Source organism: Varroa jacobsoni, unplaced genomic scaffold, assembly GCF_002532875.2.
Source record: "Varroa jacobsoni isolate VJ856 unplaced genomic scaffold, vjacob_1.0 scaffold_992, whole genome shotgun sequence".
Lineage (NCBI taxonomy): Eukaryota > Metazoa > Arthropoda > Arachnida > Mesostigmata > Varroidae > Varroa > Varroa jacobsoni.
Window position 1 is genome coordinate 48842 of NW_019213894.1, and position 9726 is coordinate 58567.

The 9726-nt window shown below is 44.6% G+C and overlaps 1 protein-coding gene across 2 annotated transcripts in view; it reads right to left on the reverse strand.

The window, feature by feature from the left end:
• The window catches only part of LOC111265598 (uncharacterized), a 65435-nt gene that overhangs the window by 34031 nt on the left and 21678 nt on the right, over positions 1-9726 (reverse strand). The window lies entirely within an intron of this gene.

Genomic DNA, 9726 nt, shown 5'->3' on the forward strand with positions numbered 1-9726 from the left:
AAGGCTCTTGGTAAAATTACTCCGCGCTTAATCAACGGACGACTGGTTTTGCTGTCAGTCGCAGTGGCAGCAACAGCAGCAGCAGCAGCAATAGACTTTTGCTAGAACCCCTAACACCCGTAAACCTACTGTTGCACCAGGCCCTCCCGCAGCTTTCGGGCACTAACAGCAAAAACACAAGGCGAGCAGCCGTTGCTTACCGCCCCTACTACAGGCACTGCGGCTGCCACTGATTGACTCTTCCATTGCGATAGCTGAAGTGTGCAGCCGAACGAGCTGGTCGACCCGGCTTCCAGCATCGCGGTCACCGACACGACGAACTCGGCCACGCAACAATAATTTTCGCCAGCATTAACCGCCTCCAGCCGAAGCAACTTTTCCCCCAAAGAGTGCTTACCAGCCGCTGACCCGCGTTGCGGCTCTAGTCGGATGCTAAAGCTCTTTGCCTGCCTGTTAACACGACAGATCGACATAGGCAATCGTATTATCTGCTAGCGGTGCGATGTGTTTCGCCTAGTTTCAATATGTATGTACATTTATATATGGGTGTTTGCTCATTTGTATATATCTACCATATATACATATATAATCAGAAGTTTTTTTGACAGTTTAAGAAAAAGCCACTTCAATAAAATGTTTAGTTTTCACCTGTCCAAAAAAATATATATATTTATATATATATATAGATATATATATAATCTATGTAATACGTTGCTGTAAAATGACCCTTTTTATATTGCTAAAACACTTTTGCCCACTCTGTATAAAAATATGTACCTTTACCTTGCTTCCACTTTTAAACAGCATCATCTGTGACTGCATCCATAGTAAAGATAGTTTAAAAATGACGAATAGGCCATAAGGAGTGTGCCAGATAGGCAAAGCGACGCCAGACCGGCGATTTGTTGTTTTGAACGACAGGCAAACAAAGTAGGAACGGCAGCCCCCTGTCTAAAGGAACGTACCTCACAAAAAGCAAAGATCACAAAATGGTGTGATCTTTATTTCTTGTATCGTCAAGTCGTCTTTTTGTTATTGCAGCAGTCTTAGTATGTTGCGGACGTTGGTCACGATCGCTCACGCCAAAATGGTTTTCCGGGTGCAGTCAACGTTCATTTGCAAAGTTCAATGATATATAGTTCATACACGTTGGCAGTTTTTGTTCAATAGTTTGTCGCACGTGGCTAAAAATGAGCCGTAGCGAACCGCTGGAAGCCATTAACCGCAATCCCTTTGCAGGCCGGCGAGCCAACATTGTTCTCTGTTAGCGTTGCTGACGGAGCAGAGCACCCAATTAAGGTGGGTGTCTCGTTTGTTCGTTCATTTGAGAGAGTCCCTATTAGATTCAGTATGGTTTTGTACCCGTCACAGCTGTTACAGTGGCTTATAAGAGCCGGCATCAATTGACTTGTCTCGACCGCTAGGCGAGAAGACACCGGCGCAGACCGGGACGAGAACGTCCTTGACATATTCCGCCAAAAAGGAAAGTAGACATTAATGCTTCGTATCTACCTACGCGTTAAACAGGATGCCCTCTACCCGTCTATGAGGTAAATGAGGGCTATTCAGTAACGCGACGGAGTTCCCTAATCTAAGATAGACGGGTCAGATAAATGCAGAACGATAAATATGGGATAGGAGAGAAACCCTAATTTTAGAATACACTTGATCTCTCACCAAGATCGCACACAAACATCCAAAAATTGAAATTACCTGCCGACTCAAATCAGCAGATCGGTTGATTCGCCTTTGTACATTGCTATCGAACAAGCTAGCCACTTCAACAACGCAAATATTCTATAGCAGTAAAATGTATTTAGGCGTTTACTCCGGTGGCACAATAAGCGACCACCGCCGTCACCAGAATTCGTCCAATCGTCATTGATGCCCTACAGCACAGTTACTGCCGCGGCCCCTGCTTTTGCCCATTGGCTATTGTAGGCTTTGGCAAAGCAATGGTAAAGATTGTTCTGCTGTTCACAAAAGCCTTATAAAGACATTCTAAGGGTATTTTTCGAAAGGGAGACCAGCGTTCACTAGCCATCAAATACCGCTCGCGAGTCATACACACCAGGGATACACCAGATAAAGTTGGGAAAGATATGTTTGGGCATTTTGATTAAAAACACGCGAAAGCTAAGCCGCGTCCTCAAATGGGAGGGGACTAATGATATTTCATTGATGACCGCCGTTTGTCTCTGGCAGTAGAAAGCGACGTATTCATCGATTAAAAAGAGCAGTCTGAATATATGTTTCGGATTTTACGTTCGGTACCGTTGTTTAGCAATACATCAGACGATTGGTCTCGAGTGCACTTGCACGCGGCCTCAAAGCTACACCGCCTTGCCATTGCACTACCACAAGGACCAGCCGATAGAAAACTAGGAGTGCTAGCAACAAAAGCCCACGAGGTGAGAGATAATGATGAGGGCAAAGATAAGGAATAAAGGAACAGGCGCAACTAGGACTCGGTTTCCCTGAAAGCCCTATATATGTTTTTGGTGATTTTTCACGCGATGTTCTTCTAGTTTTCGTTTGATTTGGCCTATGCGTTACAGACGGACGAAAGAATGAACGATCTACGACTCACAAATTGAAAAACCATTTCACAACCAGGCCGTGTGTGCAACCTGTGCGTAAGGTAAGGTATTACTGTTTACCTGCTTAGTGTTGGTAGACAGTCCATTTATCTTCGAATCTGTTTATACTTATCGCCTTACCCGATAGGGAAGAGTATGATGGCGTACTTAACCATAATGATTCAAGTTAGACAAAACACTGAACAGCGAACCATATAGTGAGTTTATGGTTGAAGTATGGCTTTAATGCGTGTGTCACATCAAACGCAAGCTATAATCTCACGGCTTTTTCGATGAAATACACGTATGATCCTATAGCTGAAATTAATAGTTATAATGGTTAGGCTGGAAAAGTTTTCCCTGACTCTTTCAGTAGTAACATGTTTTCCCACCAAATTCAGGGATACTGGAAGTAATTTCGGCTAGCGATCAGATGTAGCTGCAGGTCTAACGTAGCGGCAACTTGGGACGCAAAGCGTACAACGCAAGCCGACCTATAAAGGTTTGGAAATAACGCAAGCTATTCCTTCAGACATTGAGACTAATCCCTCAAATACGACTTAACATGATCGAATAAGTAAATAATCAGGACAAAACAGCTTTATTATTAGTTCATATGAAACAGCACTCTTCCTTTTCCAAGTGATCATTTTTCTCTGACATTCATTCGCCGTACAACTTATCAAGTAGTAATTCTGTTGGCCACAAGTAAACCACACCAATGTAATCTCATAAGTCTGTAGTTATCGGCTGTTTTTTTCACAGCTTCTCAAATCAGCTGACATCAAACCAATACCGTTAGGAAGTAACCATTGCTAGACGACACTTATTGATGTCCCTTTATTCGCGAGACCGCTAAATCGCTAAATACAGACCGAAACTTTCACAAACATATAGACAAAGACTTGCAGGTGATGGAATATCTGCCGCTTTCTGACCGCCAATGGTATTTCACTAAAAAAAAGGCTTTACGTTATAATATGATTGTGTACTGTTATTATATGAGCGAGCTACAGAACGGCAAATAGCACAGAGTACATGTATATTAGAGCGGTAGGCATTTATTGTGAGCAGCTTTTATTCTGGCCATTTTTCCAATCGTCACAATGTTATTTACTGTTTAATTGTTCCGATGCTTGTAACTGTCAGTACTCCTCTAGACAAATCGTCCTGGATGCGTTATGCTAGCCAAGTACTACCTGGACCGTATGCTCAACCACACTATTCTTTTTTGTATGTGCCCTATCGTCGAAGAGTTCATCACCTCTTGCGATGCGACAATGCCGCCGATCTCTCAAAAGAAGCACGGCGGATTTCTGGTATCAAACCCACAAAGTACTAGATGTCACTTCCGAGTCCATGCACGTTATAGACGAAACGAGCCCGTCGAGTCCTAATCATGCACTGGAGCTTTTTCTAAATGGATTAGTATCCTTAACACCGCCCGCAAAGCAGAGCGATGGCCTACGCCGCTTGAGAATTGTGAACCGGAAGCAGTGTTCTTTCTCCCTCAACCCCGTATATCAAGCTCTTCGTAGATATGTACTCTGCGACACGGGCTTCCTCTGCCGAAAGAGAAATTGTGGGTAATCGAAAACCTGTTTCCGTCTTCCCTCGGCCTGCAGTACTACTGTCCTGAATTCGTTTCCATTAACATATGTCTGTATTCTCGTCGCCAAGCCCTACTTCAAGAATCAGTGGACCAACCCACAATTAAAGCTCCAAACGATATACTCACGATGTCTTAAATATAAGGCAAAGTCACAGTTTGCCTAAAATCCTATTTGAATAGCCAGTAGTAGGAGGAAAGACTCAGCAAAGTTGCCAACTCCTCGACTAAAATAAAAGGATTCGCACCATCCGAACCTCTTTCGGGTTGTGGAAGGATTACGTGGTCCGTGATCTTGTGGCCGAAATGCACTAAAAGGTTTATTTCTTAGTTCTCAACTGTTGCCTAACAGCGTCGATGGCCCCCGTGACCTTGTTCGTCAGCCTTTGAATGTTGCAAGTGCATCTTCCAAACTGATTGGCACGACGTATGAACTAATGAAAACCTCCTTACGTGCGGTACACTCTTTTTTTTTTCGTCGTTCAAATGCATGCACTACCCCCTGATTAGGTGCAGGCCATTGAAACAGCAAGCACGTATGAAGGCATCGATATATACATATATGTACCAACAACTAGCTCGTATGAACTCTCGTCCTGCCAACAGCATTGGGTCAAGCCATCAAACAAGTAGTCGACCAACACAGGGGGAGCGGCCTCGTTTTCGTTGCCAATACCTTAGACCCAAGCTGCGTTTCGGCCCCATGCGGCCGCACGTTGGCAAACAGCCGACCGGTGCATTATCGCGAGTAGCAACAGCTACAGAAGTCACGATAATTAGTACCAGAACAGAAAGTCAGTTAGGCACAGTATCATTAGCAGCGAAGAGATATTTACAAAGAATGGTCACGCTGTAACAGCCATCTAGACACTTTCATTACCATCAATCATTGTTATTATCGAGTTAGAAGCGTCGAAAAGCGCCTGTCCATTTTAAGCAATAATACTAACACGAAATAGCAGAACCGATTTAGTCAGACGCATAATCGGTTAATGTCGTTGTCGGCGTAATTTTTGCCAACCTCAAGAGCTATTTCAGAGGTGCTCCTGTGCAATGCCGCAAAGGTACGCTTACGAGCAGAAGCTGGATGACGTAGGACCACCACAAGCGCCGTCGAACCACCAGCTCTAAAGTTCAATGTAAAACATCGTCTAACGTTGAACTTCAAGACGGCTAAAGCATCGGGTTCTCGGACCGGGCTGTTAACCCCATCAAGCGCTCGCCAGCAGAAGCGTTTCTCATCAGCATCGTCTATAACATACTAGCAAGTAAATTAATGGGACAACACCGTGGTAATTGTAGTAGCAATAACAATAAAAAACATGCCGGCGATTATAGTGATGGTGTGGTGGCCAACGTTATAACCGGCAGCGGGAAGCAACCAGCCGACATGACCAGATGTTGTGCTTAAGTGGCCCTATACACAAATCATTTATCCAGTCGACGCAGATACAGAGACAGCATCACAGAGCACTATTAGCAGCTGCTGTCGTATCACCAGTTGCAGGAGGTAGACACCATGGCATCTCCGCTCATTTATGCTGATGAAGGCCACGGTCGTGCTGCGATTGCCGTTGCGTCTGAATATCTGTAGCGACACTTGTTGCACAGCTTCGCACCCACTTGTCTTGTCAGCCGACCAGCTAGCGGCCGGTCGCTAGCTGGAAGGGCCCATTGCTGTGGGTCAGGGCCATCATTCCACTTTTCATGTTTGATACAGTGTTATAAACAAACAGTCTTGACTATGAGCAGAGACCAGCAGTAATATCGGCAGCGTGATAGCAATAACAGCGTACTCATATAGCTTACCGAACAAGCGTTTACGTTACAAGCATCGTCGCAATAAAAACGCCAGCAGCAATGCAAATGGAGCAGTAACAGAATCGTCCGACGCCTAAGAAGCAACATATTGTATGGATTATGTACCCAACCGCGTTTGTGTGTACCCACGATGCACGCTTTTGCCAGGGTAGCGAGCCCAAATAATAAGCGGCTATGAGTAAGCAACGAATCCATAGACAAACAAACAAACGAAGGCATAGACGAATGGTAATCGCGTAGAAAAGCGCATCGTCCGAAAGGATGGCGCATGCGCACCTAACCATGTTGGCCAACAAAAACGCTGTAGACATGTGCAGCTAATAACGTTGGGCTGAATAGTGTTAGAAAGCTGCCGGTAGATGTCTGCCTCGTGGCGTGGTGATAATCTCAATGTCGGCGACAGCGCCATGGTAGTCGGTCGCACCTCAGGCCGTACTCGTACACAGTCGCATAGCCCGGGTAGCTTGTAACCAGGAATGGTACGGTATCAGACGTTTTGACGCATTGAACAACCTCATTGTAATTTGTACATTTTCGTTTGGTTTCGTGCAGTGACCCCTCGTCCGAATCAATTTCTGCGCGTCAATCCAGCGAACTTAGAGACAGCTGATCCTGAACAGGTTATTATTAAGTAATGGTCAATCGGATGGAGGACAAAGTTGTTTCGGCTCGTCGAACACTCACTGATATCGAAAGCTACGACGTTGCAAGCTTTCTTTTTTTAAACATTTTATGTCGGCTTCAGGTCGTGCTCTACGCATAAATTATAAAACTTCCGACTTTTTGTGGAATTCTATCCTAGGAAACGCGTCGAAGAAAATTTCGCCACTACGGTCTGCTACTTGACTATTACAAAATGTTATTACAGAAGGCGAAAACATAAAACAACACTCGGTATTCAGAGAGCTGTTAATCTTTATTAAGAATGAATAAGAATAGTAATATCATAATAAAAACACGTAACCTACTAGTAGGATTTATAAGGCCCAGCAATCGGAACACACAGTTAATGGTACCACAGCTTGTATGACTGCTGGGTCATAAGATCTGGTATGTTAGGACATACATGAATCAGCACGGGTCATTGTTTGTTGCCATCTTGTTTATGCAATTCACCCAAAATATTTATGGCTGGTCCTCGCCATAATGCTGCTAACGAGGTTTTAGCTTGTAGGAACTATTTAGAAATAATGAAATTATTCCCAGATACCCCAAAAAACATTAACTATGTAGTAAATGTACGCTCTAATGTTATAGTTAATGAATGGAAACGAGAATCATATGGTCAGGTGTACGCGCAACAAAATTCTTGCATTCCACCAAGGCTGAAATCTTGTAATACCAAAGCTTTGTCAAAGCGTATTCTACCATCGATTAGTGGCACGTCAACATAGTAGTATAGCTGCCTATGGTTACAACGTACGACCAGGTTGATTTTCATCTGACCTTTTCTGGGGGCAATCGAACCGTAATATTGATGGTCGAAGTGTCGCTTTTGACTGCGTTGGGATAAGCGATGAGTTGTTGGTTTTTTGCACAGTTGTTTATAGGGAAAGTAAGGAAGGGCTGAAAAAGGTTCCCTATATTGCCATGATGATTCATGAAATAAAATACGTTGAAGGTTTAACACACTCCGGGGATCAATGACCGAAAATCAATCAGGGTGACGGTAAACGAGCACAATCGAGCCATGACGATTATGCCTCTGGTGCTTGTTATTTTATCACGGTAACAATTGTTTCGTCTAAAATTTCGATCGGCTATCGAGGATCTATCACTGAAGAGCGATGAAATGAACATAGACGTACACCGATATCAAGCAGGCGCCATCCTGAAGCGTTTCCCTCTAACATCTCCATTTTCGCGTAGCTAAAGTCATTATCGTCGTTGGCCTCGCCGCCGTTATAGCCAGCCTGAGCCAGTCATAGTGGGCTAATAACGCAGTCCAATAATTCACTTCGATAAGAGAAACCATTATATCAACACTTCGGCTATCGCCAGCAGCTACTTGTTTCTGCAACCCTGTCTTCCCCTATAACTCTCCCTTGGTTTCCCATATCTCCCTCAGATTCAAGTAGTTTACAGATTGCAACAAAAATCGCGCAGTGGTCGCGGCCACCGCCGCGCTCCACGGCATGGTTTAGGCCGAGCATAAAAATCAGCCAGTCAGCTAGCGACCTCGTTTTTCGCCCTTGTTGCCCGATCTTTATCTCATTTTTCTCTGTCTTGGTTTTTCTCAGTTTCTGCATCGACTTTTCTTTTAAAAACAGAAACGTCGTTGATATTACGCGTCTTCTGTAGCAACCGTTTGAGTAATGCTACCGGCGTAATGGCGGCGGTAGTGCTGCTGCTGGCTGATCGGTACGAAAAAGTCGACTTTCGACTTCTGGCATACCAAACGGAACGGCGACTTTAGCTGTCTCTATTGACGAAGCTGCCGTTTGCCTGGTTGGCCGAACGATCCGGACTAGTTCTCTGTCGTCGTTCTTACTCGTCGTGCGTATGTGCACGTTTACGTTCGCGCTATTCCACTGCGTTAGCCTCTCAGCTATCGACGATTTAGTATGAACATTGATATTTGGTGTCCAAAACAGTCGCGTTCGGTGTTGATAACAGTAGTAGTAAAATTTGCAGATGTAACCATTTCTCGTCTGTACGCTTCTGTACCGTCGTCTTTGCCATAATAATAGTCTATTAAATTTTACCACCATATTCGGCCGGCAGTCGCTGCTGATTAGAGTAGAAGACGTTGTGCAGCTCCTGTGTTGCCGATGTTGTTGTTGTTGGCGGACGGCGGCTAAAAGAGTGAGTTCTATTTGAAAGGAAATCTGCATATGCATATATATTGCAATCGCCGTAACAATTATAGCTAGTGTTACAAACGTTAGTTGTTAACGAGACCTCGATTCAACATATGGAAGAGCTACTAATAATCTGTGCTAGTAAATGACCAGCACGTACACTTTTCTTTAGGCGTACTTATTTCTGTGCTCTTCATGTCTTCTGTTTAGCGTCTATAACTACGTCTTTTTTCCCGGTTCGCCTTCTTCTCTTCTATTTCCGTTGCTATGTGGCGTTTGTATCTATTTTACGTACAAGTTAAGTTTTCTGTGGTCGCCGCTGCGACACCCGTGGAAGTGCTCTATTTATGGCACAAAATCGAGAATGCCGACGGCCCTGCCCTTATCCCCTAGTAGAAGAGGGTTGTCAGCTCACGTCGGCGAAAAGCAGAACCACATATATAGCCGTTGCTGCCGTAACAAACGAAGCAGGTCCCGAACTGTGCTGGCTTTTTTTTCCTGCTGGGTGCTTTCGCTGGGGGTTATTGCTGTTAAATGTTGTCCGTTAAATCGTTTATCGTACCGTATCAGATTCTTCAACACAGTCCGTACAAACAAACGGACGGTCAGAAAATGAAGACCACTGCAGGTTTTCGCTCGTATCTTCCCTTTTACCATACCCAAGCCGCTCGATACTCGCCCGCATCTGTACGTCTGCGACGGGATGTGGTTTGCCGACAACGGCAAACATAGAAAATGCGGCAACGGCGCAACGAGGGAAAAACCAACAGTTATAAGTGATCTTCTGAGAATTCGTCCCACGACAGCTGGCAACAACGGAATAACGTGACGCAGAACAAGGACGCGCGTTCGTGGACGCGCAAAGGTACGTAATCTTCAACCGAGAGTACGCCGCTTCTGTTCAGTCGCTAACTAT